Raw genomic sequence first — 22,132 nt, 5'->3', positions numbered from 1 at the left:
CTTGCCAAATACTAAGATGTTGTCACATCGATATTTTCTTTCCTTATATAAAATTTCATTTTAACAAACAAGTATATGGACATAATATCGACAATTATGTAGTTGAAGTTCTATAGCATCAATAAACAACACGTTAACAGTTGATATGTTTGTCGATATTTAAGTGGTTTCGTTTACAACATTAAAATTTATATGTGAAATAGTTATACTGAAATGAGACTATATATATAAACCAAGGCTTGAAAACGCTCTAAAAGCACACCATGATTATGAAGTTCTTTAAGCATTCCGGTATCGAAATTGTCGGAAACTACATGTTCATCTATGGCAACCCTAAGAAGTAGATTCATTCCTCATTTTGTAAGGCTTCCATAATATTCTTTTGTATCTTGTCCACTATCTGGCACGAATGTGTCATAAAATAATTCGTCATCCATCTCGAACGAAAGGATGAGTTTCTAGTTTTCATCTAGGGTTTGCATGTCTAGCTCTAGGGCAAACCAGTAGTAAAAACCCTTGAAGTACATTTGGGAAGAAGGAAACCAAACCACAATACTAGGCATATCAAATTTGATCTCTGTCCAAGAGTTTGAACTTACAATATACACCTCTGCCGTGTGAGGGTGAAACAAAATCCAAAAACCCTCGAAATGCATTATGATCTTAGAACTTTGCAATCTTTAGATTTTTTATCGTATCCAAATCCCACAGCTACTCCAGTGGACTGCAATATCTTTATTTATTTCAGGGGAGTGAGATGAAGGCACAACTTCGGAAGAAGCTTGGATTCCTTTAGTGCCTGATTGCATAGAAAAACATATTCAGAGTAATATGTTAGGCAAATAATTCCAAGACAATCGCCTGCAATGTCCAAATACTAATGCTTTAGCCCTAAGGAAACTGGAACATTGAGGAGATCTTGAAGGTAATAGACATCACTATTGTTGTCTTTGCAAGGATCTAGAAGTGACAACAAAATTTTCATGGAGTCATCGTTGGTGTTGTTAAGGTTGCAACGCTTGAAAAGGATGCATGTTGTGTATGAAAATTTGTTTGCCAATGAATTTTGGAGAGGTGCACATCCACAAAGCTAGGGTTACTGATGAATTTGTACCACTATTTACGAACACATTTGAATCACAGCAGAGATTTCGGAGGAGGCCATGATAAGATCTGCAGCACCATTTCTTCTGGCATTTTGCAAAAGTACGCCATTTTCTGAGAAATGAACAAAATGGATTCTTAATCACAGGGACATACTGCAAATGAAACGTATGCAAAAGGAAAGATCTAGAAATTAAAAAAAAAAAAAAGTGGTTACTCTTTTTTGTTTCTTAAAATTTCAAAACAGCGTGTTTGTCTCCTTGCACTTGAGTTTGGATGTTCCTCCTAAGAATAGTTTAGTAGATTATCGCCTTGTCACAAATAGTAGTTGAAATTCTGTTGTTGAGGTTCAGGAAAGAGAGGAGATTGCATTCTCTGAAATTATATAATTAAGTTTGAGAATTGACAAAAACTGGTGTTTCTCTTTCAATGCTTTGAAATGAAGCCAATTGCCTGTAGTGTATAGCTAGAAATGAAATTTGTGGATACAAAAACTAAATATGATAATTGGTGGTTTGAGCTGCCTGCTTTGTAAGAGAATTATCGGAGAAAGAAATGTGATTTGTTTTAGGTTGAATGTGAAGAAAAGAACCATATGCTTCTCTTATTTTCATTTTTATCATTTTGTTGATCTTAATTGAAAATAGGTTTTTTTAGTGAAAATGGTCTCTGAAATTTTCCTACCTCCTCATTTTGGTCCCTGAAATTTGAAATAAATAGAAGTGGTCATTGAGTTTATTCTTCATCAATCATTTTGGTCATTTCGTAAGAATTTCTATTAAATGAGGACAAAAATTAAAAAAAATACCCTCAATTTAATAAACCATGGGCCAAAATGATTTGACAAAAATTGAGGGTACTTTTGTTATTTTGGTCCTTATTTAATGGCGATTTTTCAAGGAATGACCAAAATAATTTATCATGGACAAACACAGGGAGCACTTCTATTGATTTCAAATCTTAGGGACCACTTCTATTGATTTCAAATCTTAGTGACTAAAGTGAGGAGTTATGCAAATCTCAAAGGCCATTTTGGTTAAAAAGCCTTGAAAATATTTGTTAATACTACCCTTCATTATCAATTGAGGACTTTGAAATTTTTTTTTTGGGGAAATAAGTCAAAATAATTATTTTTGAAATCTAAATTTGCTAAAATGATTAGTCTTTCAATATGTCGTCAATATTTAGTCTTTCAATATGTCATCGATATTTAGCCTTTCAATATGTCGTTGATATATAATTTTGATCAGTTTAGCAAATGAGATTTGATTTCTAATCATTTTAGCCCACCTTCCTCAGATTGTTGTGGTTGTATATAGAAATTATGATCCAATATAAATGAGAATTCAAAAACTAGAACTACTGAACCAGTTTGAACGGATGAATATCTAGAAATGGAGATCAAGTTAAATTACCATATAAACCAAAATTTTATGTTAATGTATGATGAACATCAAAATTATAATTTACATATATAAGCCTTTGCTACGGCTAGAGTTAACTTATGCTACAAGTAAGAATTCTACTGTAATACATTGGAAAATGTAAACTGCCATTTGAACTCCAGTTGAAATTAACCCTCTGAACTATTTTTTTTTGTTAAGTTAACCTCCTGAACTATTTGAAATAAGCCAGTTGACCCCTTGTTGGTAGATTTCATCTACTATTTCATCAAATTCAAAGGAAGATTAGTCTTTTCTTCATCAATTCTTACTTGTCAACTATAACCAACAATGTAATTATGACATGTGAAAACAGACAATGTAAACATTTGATTTTTTTATGTTTCCTCAGTATGTTATATATTTTTGAATTAATTTGTGTCCATGTGTCAAAATTTTATTGGCGGTTATAGCTGACAAGTAACAATTAATGATGAAATGACTAATTTGTCCTTGAATTTGATAGAATTGATTCCGCAATCTAACGGTAATGGGTTAATTGACTGATTTTAAATAGTTCGGGGGGTTAATTTACCAAAAAAATAGTTTAGAGGGGGTCAATTTCAACTGGGATGATAGTTCAGGATCAAACCGCACTTTACCCACATTGGAATACATTGATGCAGAGCTTCCGCCGATCGTTAGATCTTTTGTGAACGTATTTAAACTCAGTTCGGTCATGCAATTCCAAGAAATGTATAGATTGGAGCATATACCAGATCAAGTGCAAGTGCAACTACTTTATCCAGATAACAAATATAAACGAGTAATGCTACATTTATTATCTACTTGTATCATAATTTATATGATTCGCAAACGTATGTGAATCAGCTCTCTATTAGAAAAATGAACAAATAAATAGGTAAGAATAATATTTTTTTTAATATAAATTCATCATTCATTTACACCGCATCGTCACATGCGACGTTTCAATCAGTCAACTTATCACATAGATTCTTAATATAATTCTATCGTGGTCAAATAAAAAAGCAATGTGAAATCGATCAATGGAATTATAAATTCCTTCCAATTATTCGTATAATAACGGACACTTCAATTATTGGACAGTTCGTTTCTTCTTGGAAACGTCCTGCAATCTGAGTCAACCCACAGAGCGGAGTAAATAAATAAAATGGAGCATTTCTGCTCACCATCGTTGATATGGTGAATGTCGTTATACAGCTAATCATTTGTCATGTGTTATTTCATTTAATTTTAGTGAACTTTCATATTAAATGTTATTTTTTTAATTTAAAAAAAAATAACCAAAGTTAAATAAAATGACACGTAGTAGATAATTAAGTTTACGATAAAATTAAGATGGTGAACAAAAATACTCTCTAAATAAAAGTGTATTTGAAAGGTCTTCTAACAACGGCAACAACAACTACAAAATAATAACAATGAAAGCGTAGTGGGCGACCTCAACAAACAAACCTTTGGTCCTTTTTCGTTTCATGATTCCATTTCCCTAGTCCGAATACACAGTAAGGAGAAAACAAAAAAGTCTTAGGAAATTAAAACAAAAGTAAAGAGAAAACAACAAGTTTTAGGAAATCAAACTTCTCAATAAGGGACTATGATCATGATAAAACATCATACAGGACAAAGTACAGTAGAGGATTTTGTTTTGATTCGTTCAATAATTGTTGCAGCCAATTAACTGCCATGACTTCGTTTAGGAAACCAGGCAGCTCGGACCCCTTCCTTTGACTTCTTGATCTTGACAAAACATTTTAGCCAAGGTGGTTTTCCCACATCCTCCAGCAGCAGTCAGCACAAGCATAGACACCTTTTCATCCTTAAGGAGCTTCATCTTCAACTCCTTCAACGGCAAATCCAACCTGACTGTAACTGATGGCGGTTCAGGCACCAGACGAACACTTCACCTTTTGTGGCTGATTAGATTAGTTTTTATCACCAAACTCTCTTCTATTCGAGAGAGAATCAAAGTTTCCCTAAATATGTATGTGGATTCAGTCGTAATGGGTGCTCTGAGAACGGCATTTCAAATGCTGGTTGATGCTGTAAAATCAGTGCAGGAGGAGAATACAGTGTTCCAACACCTCCTGAGAGACATCAAATCTACACTGGACTCTCTACAACCACTCATAAAAAAATATAACGCGAAAGAGGGACTATAAAATTTTGCAATACAGACAGAGGAGGGAGCAAATCTTGTTCAAAAGTCCACACGCCAACTTTGCTGCACTTTTGAACAAGATTTGCTCCCTCCTCCATCTGTATTGCAAATTTGCAGTCCCTCTTTCGGGTTATATTTTTTTATGAGTGGTTGTAGAGAGTCAAGTGTGGATTTGATGTTTCTGGGGAGGTGTTCGAACATTGTATTCTCCTCCTCAGCTGGTTTCACAGCACAAACCGCATTTAAAATGCCGTGACCAAAGCCACATACATAATTACGAAAAGAAAGAGACTCAAAACTCAATTCTCTTACATAATCTGATGAAAGAACAGAAATTCCAATGGATTTACGGAGAGAGAGTAAAATAATCTAGCTTGATGAGAAACTGAGGATGTTATGTAAGTTGTTTCTTCGCGACTCGGAGTTTCAGCACACATATATACAACTCAACGAACGTGTTGACCAAATAAAAAACACGGAATTAGGAGGCGGGATGAGACACGGAATTTTAAAAATTGATCCTATTTTTTTTATAACATAAAAGTCGGTGGTTCTAGAGCTGCGTGTGGCCTCTGAGTAGGCTGCGCGTCTGGACTTGGTTTGGTGGTTTGCACGACTTTGTTTTGTTTTGTTTTGTGGACCTCTTTTGTTGTTTTTTGTTTTTATGATTAATAAAAATTCATGGAATGTTTTTGTTTAAAATTTTATTTTGTAAAACTCTTTTTTTTTTTCATTTTCATTAAATAAAGTTGAGTTAGTGTATTTTTTTTTCTCTTTTCATTGAATAAAGTTATTCGGATGCTTTTGGTTTAAAAAAGTTTTATAAGAGCCCTTATCATTAAAGCTCCCAAGAAATTACGCTAGCAACTCTCTCATTTTCCTTACCAAAATCTTAGATCCACAAAATATATAGACTCTGGCTCGTTGCTCCAACTTAAGGTTGGTGAAAGCCCTTCTCCCTTCCCCTCGCCTTACTATTTTCTCTTCCCATAGATTGTTGTAGATTTATTTTCGTTTTAGTATTTCTGTTAATAAGAGGCTTCTTGGTGAGTTATTAGTGAGTCTCTCCTATTGAGTATTTTAGTTTTATTATTGCTGTGTTATTGGCTCTTCTTGGGTCTACTTTAGTGTTCTTAGTAGCTTCGTTGATGGTGTTGAGAAAAAAATCCGGGGAGACATTATTTGGGTCATTGCCAGTTTCTCTTCGAGTTAGCATTGCTCGTTGCAAATAATGTCTTTAGCATGTTCGTTATGTTGCAATTTCGTGCATATAATTTGCTAAGTGCTTGACTGTTTCTTCATGAACAAAGTTTTTTTTGGCTTTGGAGTGCCATCTTAGTCTTTCGAGTTTAAGTGTGGACGACTTCAAGACCTGAATGCTTTCCTTTGCTTATTCTTGTGCTTGTTTTGCTCTCATATCCACCAATACGGTGGCAACTAGTTTAGCCAATTTGACCCTTAGAACATCTAGACACCATTTTGTAATTATTTAATTTTTAGTTTTTGTTTGCACTTATTTTTTAAACTAAAAAATTTTAGTAACGACCTTTAGTTTTCTGTTAAAAAGAAATGAAAATTGAAAACTACAAGGCCGATTGATCATTATTTCATTTTCAATTTTGTTTTATGTTTTCTGAAATTGAAAACTTGCTTGGTAACTACTTTCAATTTGTAGTTTTTAAAAGCTAACTATTTAAATTAAAAAAATTGGAATTTCAAGAAAACTAAATATTGAAATTAGTTATGTTTTGAAATATATCAATAGTTATTTTTTAAAATATGTTAATAATTATGTGGGTACAATATTTTTCTGCCATAATTTTGTGAAAAACAATATTACTATATTATTGATTTTTACGTATTTATTATATTTAAAAAATATTATTTGAATTTTTTAAATTTCATAATTTGTGCGATATTAAATGCATAAATGCATGAGTTAAATCTCTTAAATGATGCTAAGGACCTCAATCAAAATATTTAAACAAACAAGGTTTCAGTCTAACAATTAAGCTGATTAGTGACCGAAACCAAAATGACCCTTATATTAAACTCATCTTCACATGCCATGCCATATCATATCGTCCCTTCACATGTTGGTTATCCTTGATAATATGTAGCTTACCACATAACCCCTAAATTGATTATTCTATCCTAATGACTTGCCATACATTTATCCCTCAGATAATCCCACACTAACGTTCTTATACTTCAATAATATTTCCAAATATCCACATATCATCACTATATATAATAACTTCAAATATGCATGTCACCAAATCCAACTTGCTTGACTTGAAATAGAGAGATATTTGTAAATAGAGTAAAATCACATGATAACTCATGGTTTTTAGTTATTAAAAATAAGAGTAGTTTGAACACCACACCTTACATAAACCACTCACCTCAATCAATAGCTAAAACCTCGGCAAGACAACCCATGTACTGATCCCCATGAATCCAACTTAATAACCCTAGCTTTCTTTCTCCTTTCTTTCTTTTATCTCTCTCTGTGTAATATACACACACGCATGTATATATATAACTATGAGAACTAAATCATTGGCATGCTGCATGCATATTCTATATGAAACCATTAAGTTCACATTTGGAAACCCAACGGTACTATCTATTTATAGTAGAAGATGTCGGCTCCTACACTTAGAGACTAAGTAATAATATCAATATGAAACCACTAAGTTCACATTTGGAAACCAAACGGTCCACCTATTTATATTAGAAAAGGTCGGCTCCAGCCCTTAGAGACTAAGTAATAATTTTAATATGAAACCATTCAGTTCACATTTGGAAACCAAACGTTACTACCTATTTATAGTAGAAAAGGTCGCTCCAACACTTAGGGACTAAGTAATAGTTTTAATATAATATGAGTAGATATATAGGTGCTACAGATTTGTTCTCAAACCAAAGGAAGATAACTCTTTTCCTTATGTCGACTGGTCCTGCTTCTAAAAACATGAATCACGCACGCACCTCTCTTGCTTCTGCTTGTGCCCCAATTAGTTTGAACTATATGCATAGGACACCTATTCACATACTTGCCACCTCAAGCTAAAACAAATGAAATCTTAGATAGGAAGAATGCCACCACCTATAGACAGCTCTACCGTACTACACCTCCTAATAACACCTCACGCTAAGCCAATATGGTGAGTCAACAACGTGTACTGAAACTTCAGTATGATAAATATACATAAATAGCTTGTAACTTTAATTGCTAAGTAAGTATATATACATGAGGAATACTAGCAAAATAAAATGAAAAACAAACTTCTGTTTATTCCACTAATCCGAAAAACCTTACAATTGTACAATATATATATATATATATATATATATATATATATATATATATATATATAACCCTTAAATCTTTCGTCTAACACAATTTCAGCTCGTCTAGCACCTATTTTGTCAAATAACTCATCTGTAAATAAAAGGGTGAGCGGTACTGAGCAACAACCACCGTTGCTTAGTGAGTAAAACATGTAATATGTCAGTTAAGCAATGTCATTTTATACACGCTAGAAAATATGAGAATAATATCAAAGCTTTAGCCACATAATTTCACATCACATCATCACTTTACGCAATCATTATATCTTTCATCAAATATACAACTCACCATATGGTTTTGAGGAATGTATAGACTGCTATAAAGGCAAGACTACCAATCTTAGTAACAAAACTCAAGCCACAAGAAGTAATGATCTCTTAGAGATCATTCACACTGATGTATGTGGTCCATTTCCAGCTAGAACCGTATGTGGAAACTCACATTTTGTCCTCTTCATTGATGATTTCTCAAGATCCACTTATTTGTATTTGATTTCTGAAAAATCTCAAGTTTTAAATTGTTTTAAAATTTTCAAAGTTGAGGCTGAAAAACAATTAGAAGGACCATTTGCCTTATACCTCTAGAAAAATGGGATTGCAGCTGATCAATACACAACCCTAGGGACACCATCTCACAATGCTGTTTCTGAGAGGAGAAATAGAACCCTCGTTCAAAAGAATGGTGAGGAGTATGATGTCACACTCCCACTTGCCTAAGTTCTTATGGGGAGAAGCCATTAAAACTGCAAATTATATATTGAATAGAGTGCCTACAAAAGTTGTTAAGGTTACTCCTATTGAAGTCTTGATGGGTAGAAAACCAAGCTTGTCACACTTTCATACATGGGGATATCAATGTGAAGCCCGAATCTACAATCCAAATGAAAGGAAATTGGATTTGAAAACAACAAGTTGTTACTTTGTTGGATATGCACAGGAGTCAAAAGGTTTTCGATTTTATTGTCCTCGTCATTATACCAGAATTGCAGAAAGTCACAATGCCATACATTGAAAATTATGAGGAAACTTGTGTATCAAGTAACATATCCTATGTTTTTTAGGAGAGAAATGAAGATGCATAAGAAATTAGGAATGCTTCTGAGATGAATCAATCCATTTTGTTACCATTGGCTCCTATACAAATTGGACCAAGTTCAATTTCAACTACAACAGTTAATGCACAACATATAAGTGGAAATGTGGGAGCTTGTACCAACTTGCAAAAACCTGCACTGTCTCTTCCAACACCACCAACTATAATTCAAGACAATATATTTCCCTCTTGAGAAACACATCATGATTAGTAATTACCAAGTATGCCTGAGCCTTCACAGGTTGTGAGAAAATCCACAAGATTTACATGGTTTATTTGCAAGAAATAGAATATGATATTGGTGATGAAAATGATCCTACAAGTTTTAAAGAGGCTATGTAAAGTACTAATTCTAGTTTATAGAAAGTTGCAACTGGTTTCAATGCACAAAAACACAGTTTGAACTTTAGTTAAAGATGCAGAAAACTTGAAATCCATAGGTTGCAAATGGATTTTCAAGACAAAACATGAATTATAAGGAAATGTTGAAAGGTTTAAGGCAAGGTTGGTGATAAAAGAATTCACTCAGAGAGAAGGAGTGGATTATAATGAAACATTTTCTGTAGTATCTACCAAAGACTCTTTTAGAGTTATTATGACACTCACTGCACATTTCAATCTTAAATTACATCAGATGGATGTAAAAATTGCATTTCTTAATGGAGAATTGGAAAAGAACATTTATATGAAACAACCTCTTGGATTCATTGAAGGGGAGAAAGGAAAATTGGGTCTGTAAGTTGAACAAATCGATATATGGTTTGAAACAAGCTTGGAGAAAATGGTACAAGAAATTTGATCAAGTTGTCATAGCTTTTGGTTTTGCAGAAAATAAAATTAACAATTGCAAGTATATGAAAATTGTGAAGTCCATCTTCATTTTTCTGGTTTCGTATGTGGATGACATTTTGTTAGCTAGTACCAATGTTAATTATTGAATGTAACCAAGAAACCATTGTCTAGTCATTTTGATATGAAGGATATGGGACAAGCTCATAATATTTTGGGGATTGAAATTGTGGATGCAAATTTCTTCCTCCTTGTTCATGGACAAAATTGCACCTACAAAACAAATAACACCTTAGGTCAAGGCCAAGAGTCTCACGTGCCCACGATGAATGGGGGGGCTTTGACAAAAGAACCTTCGATGCCAAAGTTAGAATTTTGAAGGAAAAGTGTATGGAGAATTTAGAGAATTTAGCAAGAGAATAGGAATTGAGTTTTTGAGAAAATGAGGGTGTTTATATAGGGGTGTGGCCGGCCCCTTTGGGAGGAGATGAACCGGCCACTTGGATGGTTTTTTGGGTGACATTCATGATTTGTAGCTAATTAGTAAATTAATTGAATAATAAATCAATTAATTAGCTAATTAATATAATTAAAAAGGAATGATTTGGGGGTTACCTTGTGGAGAAGATTTGACGAGGATGGATGAAATAGGTTTTGAATAAATACCTATTTTGGGCACTTTTGACTTGATTGAGGGATGGTTGTCCACTGCTTGTACGTAGGAGTTCCGGTGTTCCTCGAGGGTAATTTTGTCCTTTTTACCCTAGAATCCATGTGTTGCCTCCATATTCTTCCTGATTATTTTTGGCTCCACAAATGCACCCACACCTGTTAAGTTGCTCGCAAGAAAGGGCAACAGGTGTTGAGATCTTCTTGCTTTAGGAAACGTAGAATTGTTTCCTATACTGATGTAGATTCCCTCTTTAATTAGAAATTAGATCCTTCTAGGAAAGGGAAATAAATCACTGTTAAAGTCTAATTAAGTATACCTTAAGTAGATGATTAAATCAACTTTAGAGAGCAATTTATTCTACCATACAAAAGAGAGAAAGCTAAAGGATATTTGTTCCCCCTCCCCTAGCAATCTTCTACACTTTCTCGTGCAAAGGACCGTCTTTCGTTGCTTTCTTCGTCTTCTCCGTGCCGCACCAAGGTAAGAAAAATTTAATTTTCCTTGTCTTTTTCTTGGACAGTGTTGTCGCGGGGTAACCATCGAGGTGGTGTAGCATGTCGGCTGGCAGGGGCCAAGAGTCTGCTCGGCATGGGCCGAGGAATGTTATGGCAGGGACCACTGCTTGGGCTGCTCAACTTGGCTAGAGGCAAGGGCAACTGCGCGACTGGGGTCGTAGATTGAGGTGCTAGGGCCTAGTGCTAGGTAGGCTGCATGGCTCATGTCTTTTGGGCTTTTAGACCTAATGCGGGCCAGGCTGGCAATTAAGAGGAATGATGAGGTCGCGAACCTCATAGGCTGCTGGAATGTTGGGCATGCAGGTTTCCTGCCTGCTGGTCGAAGAGAAAAAATGAGGGAAAAGCCATCATAGGTTGAGCTCCTCTACCAAGTATCGTGAATGGCGTTAGCTGTTTAGTCCTCTTTGCCAAGAGAAATATGGACTATTCTCGAGAAAGAAGATGAATAGGATCAAGGCGAATGCATTGGCTCATCTGATCACGGTCATGGACGAAAGAAGGTGAAAAAAATAGATTTTCTCTACCTACTAAAAAAAAAGCCGAAGACTTCCTTCGCTGCTCGTGAGGGTCCGTCTGCCCTAATAAGCTTATGATTGACTTGACTTCTTCTAAGGGGAAGAAAGATGAGGCTGCTAGATCTGAGCCAGTGACGCTTGTAGTGCCAAATGTGGCTAGTACGATTGTTGAAACCGTGGAGTTGGGGCCATGTTACACGTAGCAGGAAATGCTGAACTGCCAGTATCGGGCTACTTTAGAGCTAAATTATGGCGCAAGGGTCGGCTGGGGCCGTGTGATGCACAGCAGGAAGTGGTGCTCAACTTGCCGATACATGTTGCTCCTATCTAAAATCTTCTGGGATGACGAGGATAAAACTTGCTTCCGAGTGTCTTTCTAGTGTTCATCTACCCTTGGTGTGCCTTTTGAGCTGAGTTGTTGCGTTCGTAAAAAAACTTTACACCGCCAGTGTCTGTGATTTATTGTTGTGTGTCTGGATTGGGTGGAATAATGTGTCATAAAGATGACTACGTACATCTGAATGTATAACTTGAGCTTCCAGGTTGCAACAACTGTTGCCAAAGTTAGCTTTTGAATTTCTGGTAGCTGGTTTCCGCATCGAGGAGAACTTTTGAACTGTGGAATATAGGTTGTTGGGCCTCCAGCTCTTCTCGTATAAGGGTAGAGCTTATTGCTGCTTTAGATGCGGCTGCTCATCCAATCAGACCTTGAATCTCCTTCAGAGTAGTGGGGGACTTCATATTCAAGATCACTCAGATTTTCCTTGAATGTGCATCGGCAAACTTCGTCCCAAAGTGCTTGTTTCTCTGCCAAAGCGAAAGAGTCTGCCAGAGTTAGATCTTCGTCCCAAAGTGCATGTTTCTCTGCCAGAGTTGGAAGGCTGCTATAGCTATCGAGTTATTACATCCAACTATCTTTTCCTTTTCTGCTTTGAACCTCTTCACATAGTCGTGAAGCGACTCCTTTGGGTTCTTCTTGACATTGAACAAGTGGTAGGATTTTTTCTTGATTGAGCAAATAGGATGAATATTCTTTAGTGAAAACCAAAGAAAATTTGTCGAAACTTTGGATAGATTGTGGCGGCAGGGTGTATAACCAATCTTGCACCTTACCTTGTAGAGTGGTGCGAATATCTTGCAATGAGATCGTCGTTGTTTCGATAGAGGATCATTGCGCTTCGGTAGTGCTTTAGGTCTCTCCGAGTTTATATCCCCTTTAAATGATGTGAAATGTGGCATGCTGAACTTGCATGGAGGCTCTGCCTGCTCGATCTCGTCCATGAATGATGACCTACTTATGTTGATCATGTCCTATCATAGTGCTTCGTTAGTGACCTTGTTCAGTTGGAAATCGCACAATCGCTCGGTCAGCAGCCTTTCCACTTCTTTCAGAATTTACCTTTGTTGGGGGTAAAGGAGCTTTCGGCTGCCCCTGGTCTCACCTACTGGTCTAGGCTATTCTTCTACTTGCTCGGCTCGTCTATATCGCGACTACGGTGCATGTGGTTTGTTCCTAGTAAGCGAGGGAATTTTTCGCAAACTGCTGGTTGAACTTAAGCCAAACTGAGTAACTACTTCTCTCCGTCATTAGTACTGCCTACTCCGATGTGAGATGGATGATGCTTATTGTGAGCCTAGCCGTGAATTAACACTTCGCTTCGAAGGTTGCTCATGTTGACTATTGGAGTATGGCCGCAATCATGAATATATGCTCGTCCGTGGGCCTAGTCGAGAGTGCACGCTCATCTGCACGTTAAGACGGGAGTATACGCTATCTCAGGGGCCCAATCGGGAGTGTACACTGCTCGAACGCTCTGTTCGTGGTTGGTCGGGTGGCTGCTTGCCAGGACGCTGCTGAAGAGGTTCTTCGTTTGCCCTTGTCCTACTTTAGGACACCTCGTCTGGGGCACATTGCATCTTAGTGTGTTGCAATAGCTGATTCAACAAGGTCGTCTAATGTGCAAATGCGCTCGTCAATTCTATAACTTGTCGAGACAAATGTTGTTCTCCATTTTGGGCACTTTTGACTTGATTGAGTAATGGTTGTCCACTGCTCGCGTGTAGGAGTTACAGTGTTCCTCGAGGGTAATTTTCTCTTTTTACCCTATAATCCACGTGTTGCCCCCATATTCTTCCTGATTATTTTTTGTTCCACAAAAATCATCAAGAATAGATCTCAAATGAAGCTGGGGTTGTGACTATTAGTGAGGTTGTGCAAATCCTATCAGGGCAGGCTAGGCAGAATATGGTTGCCATTCTGGATGCTGCAATGCACCCCTTCTTTAACTGGTATTTACTTCAATCGGTTTTCGTATCAGACCCTCAGTTGTTAGCAGTGATTTCGGTTAATTATTTGTCATTTCCAATAGAATCGGGTTGGTCAAAATATAACAGGGAATTTGCAACCATTGACACAAGAGATAGCAGAAGATGTCGAGGACTTATAATTAGTAGAATCCATGACAGTCCATGGCAAGGCCTATGTTCTGCCATCTGTCAGTGGCTCAATGTCCTCTTCCAATACCTTGCCTTTTCCTTCAATCTTTGGCAACCTTGTTGACCAACATGGTGAACTTTTAAGCACGCCAATTGTTGGTTCCCCATCAAGGGGATCACTTGATGTCCATTCCATCCCTATGGCAGCTAGACTACGGTCTAGCAGTGCCGTCTTGCCATTTTTGGAGAATAGATTGGGCGTGTTAGAGTTATTTGAATTAGCTGGGTTTCTATGGAAGTAAGAAATCTGAAAGAATAGAGAAAGATTCAAATATGAAGAAATGCTCTGCTCTCTCAAAGTCTGAGAGGTGATGTTTCATATATCTCACACACATCACACGCACAAAGGCATAAGTACATAACTATTAGCCTTAGTTGGATACAAACAACCAACAATACAATCTCAGCCTTACACTTGTCATAATCTAAGACTAAGTGAATACACAATTCAAAACAAGGCTTATTTACTTTATCTTTACTTAGCTCACAGCTTATACACTAATACTCCTATTTAAGCTTTGAGCTGATACAACTCCAAGCTTATCTCTGAGATAGTTGAATCTCTCTTTTGGTAAGGCCTTGGTAAAAATGTCTGCCACTTGTTCTTTGGTTGGACAGTATACCAAATCAACAATTCCCTGCTGCAAGGCATCCTTTATGAAGTGATATCTTCTGTCAATGTGCTTAGTCCTTTGGTGAAACACTGGATTTTTAGTTATTGAGATTGCAGACGTATTGTCACACTACAAAGGAGTTGCTTCAGCTTGTAACTCTCCAAAATCTTCAAGAACAAACCTGATCCATATAGCTTGAGATGTTGCTTCGGCAGCACTAATATATTCAGCCTCTGCTGTGGATAGTGCAACACAATTTTGTTTCACAGAAGCCCATGAGAACACCCCACTGCCAAAAGAAAAAACATAGCCTGAGGTACTCTTGCTGTCATCTATTGATCCTTCCCAATCACTATCACAGAAACCAACTAAAACTGCTTTCTTGCCCTTCACATAATGCAAACCATAATCCAGTGTTCCTTTGATATATCTGAGCACTTTCTTAGCTATCCCATAGTGCTTGTTAGAAGGACCATGCATATATCTAGCTAACAAACTAGCTGCGTACATCACATCTGGTCTTGTAGCAGTAAGATACAATAAACTGCCTACAAGCTTTCTGTATTTCTCTTCATCTGCTGCACCACTTCCATCTTCTTTACTTAACTTTTCAGTAGCCACAAGAGGTATAGAGACAGATTTACATTCTTTTAATCCAAACTTATCCAACAGGGAAGAGGCATACTTCTTTTGATGAATGAAGATGCTAGATTCTGTTTGAATTATCCCCATCCCCAGGAAATGGTGAAGAAGGCCCAAGTCTGACATCTCATACTTCTCCTTCATATCTTCTTTGAACTCATCCAGCATATCTTGATTGTTTCCAGTATACACAATATCATCCACATATATGGAGACTATTAGTATATCATTTTCTCCCCTTGTCTTAGTGTAGAGAGTTGCTTCACTTAAGCTTTTCTCAAACCCACACTTAGCAAAATAGTTGTCAATCTCTCCATACCAGGCCCTAGGCGCCTGTTTCAAGCCATAAAGAGCCTTGTGCAATTTGTAAACTTTGTCTTCCTTGCCATTAATCACAAACCCTTCAGGTTGTTCAACATATACTTCTTCCTGCAATATTCCATTTAAGAAAGCAGACTTAACATCTAATTGAAATATCTTCCAGCTTCTGTGTGCAGCAAGTGCAATCAGTGTTCTGATGGTGTCCAATCTGGCAACTGGAGCAAAAGTCTCATTGTAATCGAGTCCTGGTTTCTGCACATATCCTTTAGCAACTAGCCTTGCCTTGTTCTTTTGTACTGAGCCATCAAAATTCAGTTTGGTTTTGAACACCCATTTCACACCAATAACCTGCTTATCACTTGGTCTGTCTACAAGCTTCCAAGTTTCATTTTTCTCAATCATGGATATTTCTTCTTTCATAGCTTTAATCCAAGCTTTATCTTGTGCAGCTTCCTCATACTTCTCTGGCTCCACAATACAAAGATTGCATTGTGCTAGGATATCACTGATATTTCTCCATTTAACTGGTGTATGATCATAAGGACTAGTAATCTCAACAGTTTCAGAGACATCTCTATCTTGTTCTTCCATTTGATTACTATTTTCTACTTCTATCACTTCTTGTAGACTGAAATCACTCACAGTCCTATACTGATCTTGAATGTCAGTTATTGCAATAGATTTCTCTGAATTCGGCTTCCAATTCCAAGATATAGTTTCATCGAAAACCACATCCCTTGATAGGATTAACTTCCTTGAACATGGATCAAATACTCTGTACCCTTTCTCACAAGTTGCATAACCCACAAACACACCTTTGACAGACTTTGCATCAAGCTTTTGTCTTCTTTCTGCTGGTACATGAACATAACAGAGTGATCCAAACATTTTTAAGTGACCAATTCTTGGTTTTCTCCCACTATAGGCTTCAAAAGGAGTTATATTGTCAAGAGCTTTTGTAGGTGATCTGTTTAGAATATAAATAGCTGTATGTACAGGTTCTGCCCACAGAAAGTATGGCATGCTTTTATCATGAAGCATTGCCTTAGCCATCTCTACAACTGTTCTATTCTTTCTCTCCACTACTCCATTTTGCTGTGGAGTATAAGCAATGGATAACTGTCTTTGTATGCCTTCAGATTCCAACAACTTGCTGAATTCAGTTGAGAGAAATTATCCCCCCCCTGTCACTCCTTAGGCATTTCACTTTAAATCCACATTGTAACTCCACCATTGCTTTGAACTTTCTGAAACAGATTAGTGCCTCAGACTTATGTCGTAGGAAATAAACCCATGACATTCTTGTGTGATCATCAATAAACAACATGAAATATTTATATGAAATATTTATTCCCAGCAATAGATTCAGTATTCATGGGACCACACAAATCTGTGTGTATCAATTCTAGAGGATTCTTAGCTCTCCAAGCTTGTCCTTTTGGAAACCAATCTCTGTGTTGTTTTCCCATTTGACATCCTACACACACACCATCAACATCTTCAAGGTGTGGAAGACCATGCACCATTTCTTTTTCTCTAAGCTGCTTGAGGCTTCTAAGATTTAGATGTCCTAGTCTCTTGTGCCAAGTCCAGGTACATTCATTTACACTAGCCTTCAATGCAACTTGATCAGTTTGCATTAAAGACAAAGGGTAGCACCTATTACTTGTCATCTTAACCTTGATAACCAGACAATCAAGTGAAGGACCATCAAATATACAACACTCTCTTCCACCAAATAGCAAATAATATCCATGTTCGTCCATATGTCCCACACTCAACAGATTTTCCTTCAAACCAGGTAGAAACATGACTTCCTTGATGCATTTACTACCAGAATTTGTATCAATCACAAGTGAACCTATTCCAGCAACATCTACCAGATTTCCAGTGGGCATTTGTACTTTTCCAGTGACATTTGTCCTTACATCCATAAGTAGCTCAGCATTTCCAGTTATGTGGTTACTACAACCACTATCAATGTACCAGTTTTCATTCACATTGACTTCAGTAATTGCACTGTTAGCATAAAACAAATTGCATGTCACTTCTGCTTGATTAGCACAGTTTGCCTTCTGAACAACCTTGCCTGCTGTGCATTCTCTAGCCCAATGCCCGAACCTATCACAGTTGTGACATTTGGATTGTCCCTTGTATCGACATTCTCCAAAGTGAAACTTAGAGCACACTTTACACTGTGGTTTAACTATATCTTGCTTCATGAATCCTGAAGAAGATGAATTCTGTGCAGAATTAGTAAATGATCTCTGTTGGAACTTAGGCTTAGACTCTCATTTCTTGCCTTTAGAATTCCAGTTTTTCTGAAATTTGGATGAACCAGAGTATGCACTGCTCCTGTTTTGTTCCTTTGGATTCACAGAAAGTGAAGAGAATGCTTTCTCAGTTGCATCAACAATATGTAAATCAAACCGTTGTTCTTGGCTTTTCAAAATTGCTACAACTTCCTGCAATTCTACAGTCTCCAAGCATTTTGTGTTTTCAATGACTAGACATATGGGATCATATGGTTTACTAAGACTAATCAGAACTTTCTGCACAAGCCTTTCATTAGATAGAATCTCACCAAATGTTTTCATCTGATTAATCAATTCATTTAGCCTAGTAAGATATCCAGACAGAGTTTCATCATCACGCATCCTAGCATACTCAAATTCACGTATCAGATTTTGTAGTTTCACAGATCTTACCTGATCACCACCATGGTACTCACCATATAACAGATCCCATGCCATCTTCGCAGAATCTGCATTAGCTATCCGAGGAAATATCTGATCTGAGACTGCATTCTGAATAATACCCAGAGCTTTTGCATCTTGCATATATGTTGCGACCATTTTCTCATCGTCTTCTTCTTCCTCTAAGCTTCCTTCAGCTTTCTTCTTCTTCTTTGTTTCTGAGATCGTAATCCCTTTTTCAACTAATTTCCATAACCCATGAGATTTGAAGATCGTCACCATCTTGGTTCTCCAGAACTCGTAGTTCTCACCGGAGAAGATCGGAGTTCTCACCTCAGAACTTCCAAATCCAGCCATCTCTTAGCTTAGACGAGATGAACACAAACCGAAATCGGATTCTATGGTGTTTTGGCGTCTTCGCCTGAATCGGAACGAGCTCGAGTATAGCTCGATTACTTCACAGTTTACTCCCAGATCTCAAATGATCGAATCTGGCTCTGAGGCCATGTTAGAGTTATTTGAATTAGCTGGGTTTCTATGGAAGTAAGAAATCTGAAAGAATAGAGAAAGATTCAAATATGAAGAAATGCTCTGCTCTCTCAAAGTCTGAGAGGTGATGTTTCATATATCTCACACACATCACACGCACTAAGGCATAAGTACATAACTATTAGCCTTAGTTGGATACACACAACCAACAATACAATCTCAGCCTTACACTTGTCATAATCTAAGACTAAGTGAATACACAATTCAAAACAAGGCTTATTTACTTTATCTTTACTTAGCTCACAGCTTATACACTAATAGGGCGACCTTCGTAGCTGTGGGATGGCCAGAGGAGCACCTGGGGTGGAGTTAGTTAGAAGTTGGGGCTTTGCAAAGTATGAATTGGAAGACATGGGTGAGATGCTGTAAAAAATGATCACGACACTGGATCCACGTTCTCAAATGTCCTCTGATTCAGAGTAATTTTCCGGTTAGTGTCTCTATGCCTTTCTCTTTCCATTTGTTCTCTGTATATTATAGTTGGTCATTCATAGAACCTCTTGGGTCCTTGACCTTTAAGTGGATTTCTTTTACCTCATAGTTTTGCTAACTCGATTGTGATTAAAAGAAGCAAGTCCCTCTTGCTCTGTTGGTTATCTTTCGGGGACCTAGTCTTTGCTAATATTCGTTTAGTTACTATAATCGAAAAAAAGAAAGAAAAGCCGACCAATCTACATGATTTTGACCAAGTTATGATGATAATGATGTATGAGCAGACATTGGAAAAGCAATTACTAACGGCGGTTTTACGCAGGTGGAGATGCGTGGAAGTGCGGAAAGAATGAGTTTGACGTGGCTGGATCTGGAACAAGGAGAGCAAGAGCTGTACAAGCTGTAAATTTTTGTGAAAGACAAAGATACATATTCGAAACTCTGAATACAAGGCAAACTGGTAGAGGATGAGAGACCAAAGAGGCATGCATGGATTTCTATGCTGCTAGATTTTTTTGAGTTAAGCTTTCATATTGTCTTGTTTTCTATTCCAATATAAGGGAAGATTTGTATGCCTATGTAAACTCTTAGCAGTTTTACGTTCAGTTCTAAAATGATGTGGATATAATGGTAACTCTCCAACAGTTTTAGGCCAATGTATCATGTATCTTGTCTGAACGAATGCTAAGATATTATCACATCAACATTTTCTTTCCATATATAATTTCATTTTTCAAGGACAAGTATATGGACACAATACCGACAGTTATGTAGTTGAAGTTCTATAGCATTAGCAAACAATATGTTAACAATCGATATGTTTATCAATATTAAGTGGTTTTGTTTTCTGCATTAGAATTGATTTCTCTCATATCACTGAAATGAGACTATATATACATATAAACAAAAGCTTGAAAGCGTTCTAAACGCACACCACGAATATGTTCTTTAAGCATTTTGGTATCAAAATTGTCAGAAACTACACGTTCAACTGTGGCAACCATAAGAAGCAGATTCATTCCTCATTTTGTAAGGCTTCCATAACATTCTTTTCTATCTTGTAAACTATCTGGCACGAATATGTCATAAAATAATTCGTCATCCATGTCAAACGAAAGGATGACTTTCTTGTTTTCATCTAGGGTTTGTTTGTCTAGCTCTAGGGCAAACCAATTGTAAAAACCCTTGAAGTACATTTGGGAAGAAGGAAACCAAACCACAGTACTAGGCATATCAACTTTGATCTCTCTCCTGGCGTTTGAACTCATAGTATTCACCTCTGCCGTGAGAGGGTGAAAAAATATCCAAAAACACTCAGTAATGCATTACGATTCTAACAACTTTGTAGTCTTTAGCTTTTCGATCGTAGCCAAATTCCATACACCTGTGGACTTCAATATGCTGTAGCCTTAAAGAAGTTGAGGTTGAGATCTTGAAGGTAATAGACATCACTATTGTTGTCACTGCAAAGATATAGAAGTGAGTCAAGTGACAACAAAATTTTCTTCGAGTCATCGTTGGTGTCGTTGAGGATGCAACGCTTGAAAAGGATGCATGCATGTTGTGTATGAAAATTTGTGTGCCTATGGATTTGGAGAGGTACACATCCACAAAGCTAGGTTTACTGATGAATTTGTAGCACAATTTACGAAAACATCTAAATCGCAATAGAGATTTCGGAGGAAGCCATGAGAAGATCTGCAGCACCAATTCTTCTGGCATTTTGCAAAAGTCCGCCATGGACATATGCTACAAATGAAACGCATACTAAAAGAAAGATCCAGAAGGTTTGAAAAAAGTGGTTACTTTTATTTTATTTTATTTGTTTCTTAAAATTCAAGTCGGCATTCGCCTTCTTGCACTCGAGTTTGAATCTTCCTCCTCTGAATAGTTTAGTATAGATTATCGCCTTGTTACAAATAGTAGTTAAAATTCTATTCTTGAGGTTTATGAAAGAGAGAAGATTGCATTCTCTAAAACTATATAATTAAATTTAAGAAATGACAAAACTTGGTGTTTCTCCTTCAATTCTTTGAAATGAAGCCAATTGCTTGTTTGAAAATATTTGTCAATACTACTTTTAATCAGTTGAGGATCTTGAAAATATTTTTTGGGGGGAATTAGTCAAAATAATTATTTTTAAAACCTCAATTTGCCAAAATGATCAACTCTTTCAATATGTCGTCGATATTTAATTTTGATCAGTTTAGCAATTGAAATTTGATTTCTACTCATCATTTTAGTTGTCTTCAATTGTTGTGGTTGTATAGAAATGATGATCCAATTCAAATGAGAATTCAAAATCTAAAAGTACTGAATCATTTTTGAACAGATGAATATCAAGAAATGGAGATCAAGTTAAATTATCATATAAACCAAAATTTTATGTTGAATTATGATGAACATCGAAATTATAATTTACATATATAAGCCTCTGCTACTCCTAGATTGTTATGCTACAAGTAATAATTCTACTGTGATAAATTGGTTGTACACCTCACGTTTGGTGGATTGGCATGAATATAAGTTGTAATATTGGACTGGATGGGATGAGACTGGACTAGATTTATGTCCGTTGTTTGGTACACTCTAAACCAAACAAGACTGGACTGGCTATGGTTATTATTTAAGAAGTAAATAAACTTTCAATTTTTTTTCCAGAAAACTTTCAATATAAGACAAACCTTTTAAAAAAACTAATTCAAATAATAAATCTTATCAAAAAACAAGAAAAATAAATTAACGAACCCA

At 36.6% G+C, this 22,132-nt stretch overlaps 2 pseudogenes; both read right to left on the bottom strand.

Annotated features, from left to right (window-relative positions):
* Positions 1 to 203: 203 nt before the first annotated feature.
* On the bottom strand, positions 204 to 1,215 carry LOC126603314 (uncharacterized; annotated as a pseudogene).
* Positions 1,216 to 20,268: 19,053 nt separating this feature from the next.
* LOC126602854 (F-box protein At1g52495-like) lies at positions 20,269 to 21,121 on the bottom strand (annotated as a pseudogene).
* Between the last annotated feature and the right edge of the window lie 1,011 nt (positions 21,122 to 22,132).

The sequence above is a fragment of the Malus sylvestris genome, chromosome 15, assembly GCF_916048215.2.
Source record: "Malus sylvestris chromosome 15, drMalSylv7.2, whole genome shotgun sequence".
NCBI classification, from domain to species: Eukaryota; Viridiplantae; Streptophyta; class Magnoliopsida; order Rosales; family Rosaceae; genus Malus; species Malus sylvestris.
This window is presented reverse-complemented; position numbering and strand designations above follow the sequence as displayed.